Source organism: Haemaphysalis longicornis, unplaced genomic scaffold, assembly GCF_048455015.1.
Source record: "Haemaphysalis longicornis isolate Haplotype H1 unplaced genomic scaffold, Haemaphysalis longicornis Haplotype H1 scaffold_2, whole genome shotgun sequence".
Classification (NCBI taxonomy): Eukaryota; Metazoa; Arthropoda; class Arachnida; order Ixodida; family Ixodidae; genus Haemaphysalis; species Haemaphysalis longicornis.
In genome coordinates, this window is record NW_027526295.1 from 252,832,361 (window position 1) to 252,846,386 (window position 14,026).

The following is a 14,026-nucleotide window of genomic DNA, read 5'->3' on the forward strand; positions in this document are numbered from 1 at the left end:
TCCTGCCGCGAGATTACAATTTTTAAAAGCTGTGGCTGCGAAGCTTGCGTTGAGAAAAACAAGACGAAAGAAACGAGCTGAAACACGAAAGAGAGAAGCGTAGCGCCGATAGTGACGATCACTTGAGGTTCTTTTCTTTGTATTTAAACTGTCCGCCGCCTCCTCGCTCCCCCCGAATACATGCAGAGAGAGAGAGGGAGAGAGAGAGAGAGAGAGAGAGAGAGAGAGAGAGAGAGAGAGAGAGAGAGAGAGGATAGATTCAATTCGATTAGATTAGATTCAATGAAACGAGACCAGACTAGATTAGATTAGATAGATAGATAGATAGATAGATAGATAGATAGATAGATAGATAGATAGATAGATAGATAGATAGATAGATAGATAGATAGATAGATAGATAGATAGATAGATAGAGAGCAAGCTCGCAAAAAGCACGGAAAAAATAGGGTTAGTAAAAAGTAAAAAGAGCTACGATGCTTCGTCATCGCTGAAAACATCTGTGTTGCGGGGCCAGTCATCACCAAGCACGTCATCGTCATCCGTGGCGGCAAGCGATTCCCCAATGTATATTGCTATCGCACTGTGCATTCGCATCACAATTCTCCCCTCGCCCCGGCTTCGACCGGGAAGGTCGCCCTCGACCAGGGGGGTGATGTGACGGGATTCTGCGGTCAGTCCCCATGGCTTCATGGGCGACCAGCAATGTCGCTGACAACGGGGAGGAAGATGTGGGGGGCGCAGCCAGCGCGAGCTCTGGAATCGCCGCTATATAAATAATGTAAATAGATCGCTTCACCCCATCTCATCGTTCGTCTCATCTCTGTCTGTCGGGCCGCCACGTAACATTATATATATATACAGAAAGAAATGCCGGCAGTCTACAACGCCAAAGAAGGCAAAGGGGAATGGTTAGACTATTTGTTACCGTTAGTGACGTTACATTATTTTTTATTTTATTAATTACGTGAGAAAGAAAGAAAGAAAAACACGCGCCCCGAGTGGGGACCGAACCCACGCCTTTCGATTAGATCTCGAATGCCTTACCAATTCGGCTATCTGGGCGACTGTGCTCTCCTTCACTTTCTGGGGTACTTATATTTACTACAACTACGACTGCCGGCATTTCTTTCTGTATTTCCTAACGAGCCCCTCATTTCCAAACCTATATATATATATATATATATATATATATATATATATATATATATATATATATATATATATATATATATATATAGACGGAAAATAAGGGTTGGCAGTCAAGAAAACCTCGGAAAGCAAAGGGGAGGTTGTGGTGGGTCATTGAAAGAGATGAAGAATTTTTTGAGTCGAAAAGAAAGTGGTGAAAAAATGCCCGCCGGGTGGGATCCGAACCCACGACCTCCAGAATACCGGTCTGGTGCGATAACCACTACGCTACCGGCGGGGCTGTTTCCCCAGCACTTTCTCGGGTATTTATGCTAAGGTATTTTTGTTTCCTGCACTTGGGGGAGGTAGCCAGCGCCACTCGGACTACTCGGGGTGAAGGGGACCTTCTTTTTAACCCCCGGGCCGTGACTCGAGTGTCTACGACATGTAGAGAGTGGTCGACCAGCGTTGAACCCTCTTAAGCTCCCTTTGGCACCAAGACTGCCAGAGCAGAGGCCCTCGCTAAGCATGTAGCGAATCAGAAAATGGGAAATGAGGGGCTCCGTGAAATAAGACGGAAAATAAGGGTTGGCAGTCAAGAAAACCTCGGAAAGCAAAGGGGAGGTTGTGGTGGGTCATTGAAAGAGATGAAGAATTTTTTGAGTCGAAAAGAAAGTGGTGAAAAAATGCCCGCCGGGTGGGATCCGAACCCACGACCTCCAGAATACCGGTCTGGTGCTATAACCACTACGCTACCGGCGGGGCTGTTTCCCCAGCACTTTCTCGGGTATTTATGCTAAGGTATATTTGTTTCCTGCACTTGGGGGTGGTAGCCAGCGCCACTCGGACTACTCGGGGTGAAGGGGACCTTCTTTTTAACCCCCGGGCCGTGACTCGAGTGTCTACGACATGTAGAGTGGTCGACCAGCGTTGAACCCTCTTAAGCTCCCTTTGGCACCAAGACTACCAGAGCAGAGGCCCTCGCTAAGCATGTAGCGAATCAGAAAATGGGAAATGAGGGGCTCACCACTTTCACCACTTTCTTTTTGACTAAAAAAATTCTTCATCTCTTTCAATGACCCACCACAACCTCCCCTTTGCTTTCCGAGGTTTTCTTGACTGCCAACCCTTATTTTCCGTCTTATTCATCGTACGCCCGGGAGCTACTTTTGAAGCGCTCTATCTCCCGCCACTGTGAAATGTGGAGTGAAAATATATACCTTTTGTGCGCGGGTTTGTATTTTAGATGTTGTTGAATAAATAAAGCAAGAACTCATAAGGCCATGTGATTCCACTTTCCCCTACTTGTTACCATAAGAAATACAAATCTACGTTCACATCTCGCGATGAAGACTGTATAGCATTTGCTTGTTCTGGCTGAAGGACATAAACGGTGAAAAAAAAAAAAATCACGTACCCTCCGGGCACCGTTTGAGGTGATATGAGCGAGAGGAAGAGAAAAAAAATGAAGGAAGCTCACGCTAATGCGCAAGACTTGAAGGTGGCGAAGCTGTACGCAACAGTATTGTTTTTCCTTTTTCGCCTCACGGCGTTGTACGAGGGATCGAAGCTGAATATTCGTCTTCCTGTATTGCACACTGTTCTGCGCCGCACGTGGCCACGTGGCCTTCCTTTGTGGCGCGCGCTTGTCGCTGCGGCGGTTGTTGTTGTTAAATCTTTTATGTTGTTAAATCTTATGTTGTTAAATCTTTCTGGCATGTCCGGCCAGCATCCAGGTTCTGACAGCCACTGATCATGCGTTGAACGGCCAACATTCGGCAACCAGCGCTTCGGTATTTTTCCGTCCGCCCGTGTACGGACGCACAACGGCAGCTAACCGGCTGCCAGATATTCAGTTCTCTTACGGCTGCCGTTGTTGAGAAAGAGAACGGCCGAAGTACGGCCTTAGGGCATCCGTTTTTTCTTCGGGAAGCGGTAACAGGCCGAAGCACGGCTAGCGACCGGCCACAGAATATGCGTATTCTTGCGGCAGTTGGTGTTCGAAAGGAGACCGGCCGGAGCGCGGCTGCCGTGCATTCGTTGTTTCAACGGTGAACCGCGCGTCCGGCGGTAGAATATTCGTTTTCTTCGGGCAACCAGTGTTATGAAGGATATCCATTCACTGGTGTAGGCCATCGCTATATAACTCGCGCTAGACCGCTCTTAGTTGCGAACCGTATTAGAAGGTTAAGGGTGTGTTCATCTAATGTGAGGGGATCGATACGGATTGAGGGATCTGGGTTTGGGGAAGTGAAATTCCGGTATCTAGAGAATTTGGGGCATATCCAGACCAGGTGGTGCAAATCAGCTGTGACGGCTTGCTGACAGTATGGACATTTTGGGTTGATGTGGGGGTAGTACCATTTGCGAATTGTTTCCGGTGAAAATGATGCATCTGTATAGAATTTGTTAATAAATATTTCTTGGGTTTTTGTAAGGGAAGGTCTGCTGGAAACGTGATCCTTCGGCGTAAGTTGCTTGAGTCGGAGTTTCTTTTCGTGTCTGTACCGGTGTATGCGAATGGCGGGGGGTACGCTGATATTTTCGGTCGTGTCCAAGCATTCAGGAAGGTCTGAAGGCTGGGCGACGGCGAGGTCAGCGGAGGATAGGAAAGAGTAAGCCTCATGCGCAGCTTCGTGGGCTGCCTGATTCCCCGGTGCCGCCAAATCATGGCCAGGAGTCTAGTTTATGCGGACTTGAATGCCATGCAGTTGTAGGGTCATTGTTTGCCGGATAATTTGGTTTACGGAAGGGTGCGTTGAAAATGGTCGTCGAAGTTCTTGAAATGCTTCGTAGCAATCGGTTAATATTCTGATCTTTTTTGGTATAGGTTGATGGTGGTCGTACATCAAGTAGTCAAGAGCATGGGTAATGGCGACTAGTTCCGCTTCCGTGGGTGTTACAGGAATTTTGGAGTGTCGGGTTGGGGAAACCCAGGCAGTTCCAACATTTGGTGGTATCAGGCTGGCATCAGTATAAATGTTGATTTCGTCGGGTTGTTTTGTGCTGAATAGCCTCTGACAGCGTTTTTGTCTAGGAATGGCCGTTGTGCGGGTGATGGGGTGAGTTGTTGTTGGTTCGGTCAGGAGACGTCGTTGCCACGGAGGAATAGGTATCGGGAAATCAGATAAGGGGATGTGATCTTGCTTATCCCAGGCCGTGAGTATGGCACATTGATGGGTAAGTTTCCGCTTGAAGTTGTATTGGTCGGTTTGCTATTGAATAATTTTTTCTTCAATTGGTGGAAGGGCAGCCGCAGATTGGAGGTTAGAGATTTTTGTATGGCGTGGTAAGCCAGTGATAGTACGAAGAGTCGCATTGTGAAGGACATTATGAGCGCGTCGTTGGGTACAATTCAATGTGTAAGATTGGGCTCCATATGTAAGAATACCGACTGCAACGGCGCGGGCAAGTGTCTGCACTGCTTTTTGCTTTGCTCCTCCATGCTTATTAGATAGTCTTCGTATGGCATGTTGAGTCGAATTCCATCGCTGTTTTAATTGGTTCAGCCATATAGTCGGGCTACTTTTGTAACCGACGGGGATGCCTAGTAGGCGAATGTGGTCGAGTTTGGCGGTGATAGGTGTGGTGCCAACGATGATGCAAGGCGGACTAAAGTCAGGAGCTGGGTTGCGGCCAAAAACTGATAGAAATTCGATTTTATTAGGGGCTAAGGAAAGCCCGAGATCTGGTAGGGTAGATTCAATGCTTTCTACTGCATTTTGCAGGGCCGTAATCATAGTTCGTTCATTCGGGTAGTCCCTTGACTCGGTCCATATTGTGATATCGTCCGCATAAATAGTAAACCTCGCACTAGTGTCTCTTTGAAGGTTCCGGGCGATCCTAGTCATGGCTAGATTAAAGAGTGTGGGACTGAGGATCGAGCCTTGAGGAACTCCTCTGTCCAGGTAGAAGGTACGAGGGGTCCAACCTGGAAATGTTCCTTGAAGCTTGATGGGGCGGGCTTCTAGGAAGTTTCGGACCCATGTCTGTGCTCGTTGGCTAGGAAAGGCCTTAGCAAGTTCATCGAGGATGGCTTTCTGACTGACACAGTCAAAGGCCTTTCGGAGGTCCAGTGCGAGTATATAGTCCGGGAGTCTCGAACAGCTTGAGCGATTAATGACGCGTCGCAGCAGCCATAGGCTGTCGGTAGTGCCGAGATTCGGGCGGAAACCAGTTTGCGCTGGGTGAAGGTATGGTTCGACATACTCGAGGTAGTGCACTATTCGATTGTTAATGAGTCGTTCGATGAGTTTGCATAGGAGGGAGATTGGCCGAAGATGGGAAAAATCGTTAGGAGAGGTCTGTTTTTTGTTAGGTTTCGGTATGGGATAGATGAGGGATAGCTTGAGATGTGGCCCGGTTCCCCAGGTCTGCCCGGTTTCCCAGGAATCGTTGATTTGTTCCAGGAGTTTATATCGTGCTGGTTCTGGAAGGTTGCGGAGGTGGGTCTATTGTATGCCGTCGTGTCCGGGGGCAGACTTCGGGTCTACCTTGACGAATAGCTGTAGAAAGTTCAGAGATTGTGAAGGGGCTTTCAAGGTCGGAGCACGGTTCCGGGATCCGGAATTCGGGTAGGAGGGTGGGAGATTTAGTGATACGTGTGGAAAGAAGCTTTTGAGCAGCAACTCTTCGGTATCCACAGGATTCGTGCTGCTCAGCATGATAGTGCTAATTACTGGTGTCTTACTGCGTTTTTTGTCCCCAAGGCTACGGTAAAGTGTCCATAAAGAAACATAACCTGGTGTTTTCCCGAGTTTGTGACACAGATTTACCCAGTTGTCGCTTGATAGTTCTTTTTGGTATTGGTTAATGACCTTGTACTGATGTCGGATACGTCGGAGTATGTTGTGCCTTTTTCCAGTAGAGCGGTAGAGCTGGGTCAGGTACTCCATTCGTTTCCAAAGGTTGGCGAGGTGATTGTCAAAGGTAGGGGAATCTTCATCGCAGGTAATAGTTTCCAATGCAGCAGCAGAGGATTTCCGTATAATTTCAGCCATTGCTGCAAGTGATGTAGGGGGATCGTATTGGAGCAGATGATCTCGGAAGGAAGACCAATTAAGGTGGGTGCACTGTTTCTTGTTCCGCCCGTCCCGGATTCGTTTGCCGCGAAATGTGATGATAATAGGGAAGTGATCACTGCCCCACGTTGTAGAGCAGGGTACCCATGAATTTGTAAGACCTGGCGAGGCCCACGTAAGGTCTGGTGTGGTATCCTTTTGAGATGGATGTAGACCGATGCGGGTAGGGTATATTGTATCATTGATTAGTTGAAGATTTAGGATTTCAGTAAATTCAACTAACTTTGTTCCACGAGCCGAATTTGTTGAGTATCCCCATGCCGTATGATGTGCATTGAAGTCACCCCCGACGAGAATGGGGGTATTTGGATGTGCATTGATAAGGTATTGAAGCCATGTGAAGGGGCCGGTGCCGGTGGAGGCAGAATATGGCTGATAGTAGGCGGACACCAAGACTAACTTTTTAGCGTGGGGTGGCTGGGCGACAATGGCCACAACTTCGTGCATCTTCGAGTTCGAGGCGGGAACCTGTAGTTGTACAGCCGGAATCGACGCGTCGACCAATATTGCTGCATACCCGGGGGTGGCTCCTTTTCGTGATATGGAGGGATTTACGAAAGTGTTGTAGCCAGAAATTTTCGAGGCATCCAAAGTTTCTTGAAGGAGGAGGAAAGCTGGTCTGAGTTGCTTTACTTTACTGGTCAGAATTGTTTTCGCTGAAGAGAAGGTTCAGCAGTTCCACTGTAGGGCTGTGAGTGATGTGGGAGTCATGGTTTGGATCGAGGTTGAACTTTTCTTGGGGGTTCGGGGATGGGTTCCGGAGGGTGCATTGATTTAAGGACTTGCTGGAGAAGGTCTCTGATTTGGTTGAGTTGACCTTCAAAATATTCTTGCATGCGAAGGCCGTCGTCCAACCGTGCAAGCCGTTCTTGATGGATCGCCGTGCGAATTGTTTGCAACGTCTGGGTCATCTGGGGATCATTTTTGGCCTGAGAGGTAGGGGTTCGCTTAGAGCTGGGGCTGCGGCCGCGAACTGCGAGCGGCGCCACAGATTGTTTTGGCGGAGGGTTATTTGGGGGGTTCCGCTTGGGGACATGCGCTCGCTTGAGCTCAGCGATTTCAGCTTTAAGTTGCTGATTTTCAGTTCGAAGAGCATTCAACTGAGCAAGGATGGCGGCGAGTTGTGGATTTTGGTCGGTTGTCCTGGCTGCATTTCTTGTTTCGTTTAAAGGGGCTGTAAGTGAAGGAAAGTCTATTTCTTTGTTGCTGTTCTTGACATGGTCTACCCACGAAATTCCTTCAGTTTTATCTTTGGATGGAGAGCTCTGGGTGGTTTGGGGTACGCGTCCAGGGCAAGTTGGGTTCAGCGAAATGTGACCGAACTCATCACAGACCACGCAGTAAATCGTCGGGCCACAGTCGTGTGATTCTGGGTGCTTTTTTCCGCATAAGCGGCACACCGTTTCGGAGGGGCAGTACTTTGACATATGGCCAATGTTATGACAATTAAAGCACACCATTCTGCGTGGTTGGTATGGGGACACTTTCACAATGGCCATATAGTATTTGACCACTTTGGGGGGCACGGGGGAATCGAATGTAATGACAGCTTTGTTAGTGCGGCCTAGGCGGTGGCAGTCGAGGATTTTGGCTTGTTCACATCGTAGCCATTGCTTGATTTCATCATTGGTGTCACTGGGTTCGATTTCAATAACCCCACGAGAGGAGTTGGGCCGGTAGAGGGAAGGCTTTATTTCGACTGGGAGGGTGAAAGTGGTGCCAGACTGAGGAAACTGAAGGTGAGTTACTGTTAGGAGGCGGTCCTTGTGGGTTTCGTCGTACGGCGTGATGTGCAGGCAGTTTCCGAGAGTATCGTATCGATGAGAGTCTAGTTCTGCAAGGTACGGTTGGGGCGTGGTGTTACCGATAAGGTGAGCGAGAGTTTGTTTGGGTATGTTGTTAAAGGGACCCAGAAAAGCTTTGTGAAGGTGGCAATCAAATGCATTCAGGTGGTAGAATACATAACGGGGGATGTTAGAGCCAAGTGTGAGCCCCATACGTTGTACGGATAATTTGTAAACAATTTTTGAAGATAGCCTTTTTCAGCCGATGAGCGCGACGCCGCAGCGAGCCGACCGCGGCTGACGCAACGGCGAAGGCGCTCCCTGATTCGCCCAATCGCCGGCGAGGTCGGCCGCCGGCGGCGTCACTGCCATTGGCTTCCGGCTGCTCTTCCTCTATCCTGCGCGATCCCTAGGCAAAGGCGGCAAAGGCGGGTCCGCAGCGATTGACGCGTGCCTAGGCGCAGGAATGTAGCTAGAGCAGAACGGAAGTAAAGCGTCGCGATGTCACATAGCTATTCCCAGTGTTTCCAGCTGCTTTGAAGGAAGCAGAGAGGGAGGAGGAGTCGATTGGCTAGTGGGGAGAGGTGCATTTTATTGCTTCTGGCGCAGCTAATACTGAATGTAGATCAATAATTCTAACGGCATTGCATCGCTATATTGGTGCTACGCGATAATACAGGCCTTTTGTAACTTTTACAGAAGGCTTTTCTGGGTCCCTTTAATGTTAAATTTTGATAGCGGTCTTAGCACGAGCAGATAGCGAGGTCTACTCACCCGGTCGGTTTGGTTGACAGGAGGGTGTGCAACGGAGGATCTCTTCCACGTGTCAACTTGCAACGAGGATCGGGGCCTTGATGTCCAGTCTGAATGAAGTTGTTGGAGGCGTCTTGATGATTCCAGCCGAGTTGATGACCAGGATTGGTGTCTTCAGCAGGAACAGTTTCTGTTTCATTCATCGCGACGTCTTGCGGTGTGGCTGGACGGTTAGCAGGGCTCGGGTCAGACGGCGTTGGAGAGTGCTGGGGCTGCGCGGTAGGTGGGGGCTCCTGCAATTGTGAAGACGATTGCGGAGGCGTGGGGGGGTCCTTGAGGTTGGTCGGCGGGCATGGATACGCCAGTAACGGCGGCCGAAAGAGCCCCGGTGGCGTTGAGGAAGACATGCCCCATTCACTAGGCCTAACGGCCGGACGTTGCTGTTGATGACGATATTGCAATGTAACTGCGAAGCAGTGGGCAATAAGAAATGCTAGTAAGGAGCGGTGAAAGTCCACTCACTGTAGAGGCACGTTTGAGGTGACCAAAAGCCAGTCTAAGGGGCGAAAGAACATTGAAAAAGAGAGCCGTTGCAACGTGGCCGGGCTATGGTTCCGGAGGTGTGAGTACCCGCTGCGGCGGTGGCTTCCTCGCCTTCCTCCGCCACGTTCCTCGCACGGGTCTCGCGCACGTCTCCTTTCCCTCCTCGCCTATCTCTCCCCTGTCGCCTACCCCCTCCGTTATCGGGCCGCTGCTCCGTGCCGGGCGCTTGCGGAAGGGGGTGTGGTTTGACCTCTAGCGCTCAAGGGGAAAACTGGTCACCCCCGCGAAGACTGCCGGAGGTAGCGTTGTGTAGCTTGCGCTACAATATTTATTTTAGTCAATGCCATTCAGGTCGCCCTTGTAGCCGGTGTCATCCACTCACTGGGGACCCCCGCAGCCTTATCAGTTAACGGGGCATGGCGGTCCGAATCGGAGCTGCGGAGCGTGGCCTCCCAGTGCTTCTCAGGTGTGATCAGTGGGAACGAATTCTGGGTGCATGCCCATAATATGTGAGACAGGGTGGAATGTTTGCCGCAGAGGTAGCAGGCCGCGGTTGGGTAGAGGCTTGGGTACGCGTGTGAGGAACTCTGACACACATATTATTCCACTACACAAAAAACTCGGACCTTCCACCCCTGAACCCGTCCCCTTTCCCTGAGCAGTGGGAGGTACTGCTGTCCAGCTGTCGACCTGAGGACCAGCTGCTGCTTATGACCACCGCTACGGCATCCTTGACAGCACATGGACTCCTGGACTGAAGAACCACTCTCGTATTATTGCGTAATAAAGCTCTCTCTCTCTCTCTCTCTCTCTCTCTCTCTCTCTCTCTCTCTCTCTCAGACTGGCTGGGTTTGGAAAAGTGGTGGTCTGCAGTAAACGCCAAACGTGAGCTTTGCTGTAGTCCAATTGCTGATCCGCCGGTGGGTGGATCCTGCGGGAGAGGCGGTAGTGTGGTGTGTGGTGATGAAATTAAATGTCAGCTGCGATACCTCGCCGACCGCGCCGAGTGATAGAGATGGAGATTAGGTCCTGCCCGGATCGTGAGCCTTCGGACGTGTTCGTGGGCCGTCTCGTTTCCCTCGAGGCCGGAGTGTGCGCGTGCCCACTTAAAGTGGGCCACTTCAAGTCTGGTCTGGGGATATGGGTGGGCAGTTTTCTACACGGGTCATTTTTATACACTCGGTATTTCACCCCGGTTGATTCAGCGTGTATACGCAATTCTCAACCACTAAGCAACACCCAGCAATTGGAATCTCTTCTATACCTTTGGCGGGAAAAAACGGGGGCGGAGGGCTGGTATATACTCTTCTTCAGAACAAGCACGGTCTCAGTTCGAGTGCAGCCTAACATAGTAGTCAGCAAGGCATAACGTTGAGGTTTTCATGTGCTAAATATTTCCCCCGTTGAAATTTTCTGTAGGGATGGCGGAGGACCACATACGTTTAAAAAGAGGTAGTGAAGTGAAATTTGCCATTTCGCGCAGTGCCTCCCCTTGGGAATCTTACAAGCACACATTGAACGCGCGAAGACCGATGAAGCAGTCATGCACATGCAGAGAAACAAGTAAGCTGGGTATGTAATCAGCAACGTCTCAAAGGGCAACGTTCAATATCGCCGCCGAGCACAGAGTTGCATCACCGACTTGCAGCACAACTTGCTCTGTTTACAAAGGTTAAGACGCCGCCCCCTGAGCGCCCGTTCCCTTACGTCTGCTGCGTGGCCTAATTCGAGTAACTGTATGCTTTAGGGGCCTCTGCTGCGCCCACTTCTTTTCATTTTAGGTTCCTCGTCCCCCAGCTGAGATCGCAATAACAGCAGAACAACTCGCGTACCTTTGCAGGGTCTAGACTGGAATGCAGTCTCTTGAGTGCTGGCGCACCGCCTAAGAGCATATAATTCGGAACGAGGGGTGCTCGTCCTCAAGCTGCAATACAGCCGCTGGCTAGCATACCTTCGCTTACCCCTGCAGACAAAGGCATGCTCTAGTGCCTCCGATTCTTTTATGTTTCTGCCCCTGAGGCAGTTACTAGCAAGGCCTGTAATACAGGACGTCTGTTTCTCTTAACCACTTGGAATTGCCGGATTGCAATGAATGCCCGTTGCATTGTCTCACTTATTTATTTACTCCAAGGCCTGCATTTACACTAGATGGACGTCGGCTACTGATTTCTCGCCGGTGTATGACCTGAGGGGAGGTCATCTCTTAGAACGTACCTCGTTTTTTTATTCCCAGATCTGAAAACAAGCCAGGGAAGATGACGTTCTCCTGTGCTCATACGCAAAAGCGAGTTAGCCGTGGCCATTTTATTCGATGATTAGTTTTTTTTCTTTGTCTCTGCCTGAAGCTTGCGAAATACGACCTAGAGGGTTGCTCAACGAGTGATAATCTGAGGCCTGCATGATTGCTTGGATTAAATTACGTCCCCGTCGGCACAGACAAGCTTTTTTTTTCTGGAGCTAACATACAAGCGCTCAGTATTGGAACAGACGTTGCTTCCATCCAAGTTCGAACGCGTAAAAGAGATCTTTACAGAAGCACCAAGAAAAATTCGAGTCGTCGTTCGAAGTGAACCCGCAACTCGCTTGAACGTACTTTCTCCCATTTCTGCCGTGCCTCTTTATCTAACAATTGCCTTAACTGTTTACCTAACTGTTTGTTAAGCGGCGACACTAACATTTAAGTCAAGGCAACGTGCACTGGCGGCGCTTCGAACGCTCCTGCCTGCAGCGTCCCCCTCCGACTATCCTGGGTGTAGCCTAGCAACGCGGTTTCTTCCTCGCGCGATATTCTTTCCCTCTATGGCCTTGATTGAGATACCTCACACTCATACAGAACGACGTTGCCTAGAAAAGCTCATCATTGGCTTTTATCGCCATCTTCATATACCCGGGACGGGAGCCTTTACGGTGACGGCATATAACTTTACGCGCAAGAGAATAAAAAAATTCCCCCGCATTTCCCCGAGGGGGAGAATGTGAAACTGCGAATGCACGGTTGTCGGCCCGCTTGCGGCGCTTGCGCTCGGCCCCCGCAGCCCACCGCCTCGCCGCCTTCTCTTCCATCTCTTTCATCGGGTTTGTAGTATCACGTGTACACCACGCAGTTATCAAGCCGCTATAACGCCGCTGAGTCGCCAACGCACGCCGCTGACGACGTAGTTTGAATGCGTTAAAGATATAAGGCGCGTCACTAACACTGATATCAGCGTCGCGTCCGTGGCTTGGTCGGTAGAGCGTCGCGCTGCGGCCGCAAAGTCCTCGGATCGAAACCTGGCGCCGGATGCTGTTTCTTTTTTAAATATAGAGGAGCACTGCGGACGCCGACGCCGCCGCCGCCGCCGCCGCCGGCGGTGGATGGTTTGGGGTCGCTTATAAAGTGCATTCGCACTTAAAAAAACTTCTAAAAGGGCAGGTTTCACCGGCTTCTTTGTTTCACAGAATTATTGTTGGGAAACCAGGCATTCGATGATCAGTAGAAATGGCTACCGCTCACAGCTAGCGCTTTGGTATCCGTGTGGTCGCTATATTCAAGTATGCCGCTATTAGCTTTTCGCACATATGCGCACAGCTTTGACTTCCCTCAGCAATCACGTTACTTGTCGGAGAATCCACCTGACTGCTGCACCTTTTGAGGAGCTGTGGCACTCTGACGCCTAGGTTCGGGAACAGATGGAATTCAGCGAATTCGCAGCTCTCGTCACGAGGAATGCACAGCCCGTTACGCGGTCAGTGAGTGCGTTGTCGTGAGTTGACCGTAGCAACGACACAATTAACTCGAATGGGTACGCCAAGTTCTAAGTTATTTTTTTTTCTTTCATCTGATCATACGGAAAGCTGTAAAGTTTTAATTTTTTTTCAGTCGTTAGGTGAAAAGAAGTAAAACATTTTGCGGACGTGGTCATCCAAAGCTGTTTGTTTTATTGAAGGTTCTCACGCATGAATGAGTCTGCGTCGAAATGCCGGCTGTGCAGATAAAAACGCCGCGCTATTTTCAGATTTTAACTTATGGAAGCGGCCCTAAGAGATCTCGTAGCCCGATACGTAGTGATCCGTAGGGGGAAGTGAGGGAGGTGGATTACTGCGGTAGATTATACCGCTGCGGGAAGGATTAAGGGGATGGCACCATGCACTGTGGGCCCGTTAGTGCCTATTTGTGGAGAGAGCGTGAAAAGCGATCGCCCCTCCCTGTCTCCCCTCTCCGCCCCGTACAGGGCTCTACGCTTATGGAAACGGTGTCTGCGCATCAGAACGAGAAACGGTATCAGAAACGGTGTATGGCTAAATGATGAGTAACAAAAGCCTGACTAGGGCTAGTTGGTTGAGCATACTGAATAATTTGAGGCGCTCAACAACGGGGACTAGAAGAACCACGTACACACAAACGAGGCGCCTCGTCTGTGTGTACGTGTTTCTTCTGGTACCCGTTGTTTAGCGCCTCAAATTGTTCAGGATAAATCCTGTTTACTTTCGGTGTGAGGCTCCGCTAGGACCTCGCTTTTGTCTAATATAAATTAGCTCTAGCGAGTAGCTTATACACTTCAGCCTGAACAAACAAACGCACGTGTTTGGGTCTCTCTCACCTCAGTATAAACTTGCGCAGTGGCTCATATCTTCCCGGTATATTAATGTGTTTTGTTTTCATTGCCAGATACTATCGATTCAGATTAACACTGAAGTTAGTGAGCACGGGATTAGTACTCCCAGCAGGCGGTTTATACGAGAAGTAAAAAAAAA

At 49.8% G+C, this 14,026-nt stretch overlaps 1 protein-coding gene and 1 non-coding gene across 2 annotated transcripts in view; one reads left to right on the plus strand and one right to left on the minus strand.

Moving 5' to 3' along the window:
* The window catches only part of LOC144168594 (oxytocin receptor-like), a 133,148-nt gene that overhangs the window by 18,285 nt on the left and 100,837 nt on the right, over nucleotides 1-14,026 (plus strand). The window lies entirely within an intron of this gene.
* On the minus strand, nucleotides 1,357-1,429 carry Trnat-ggu (transfer RNA threonine (anticodon GGU)). The gene has a single exon. It is a non-coding gene; the product is annotated as a tRNA-Thr (tRNA).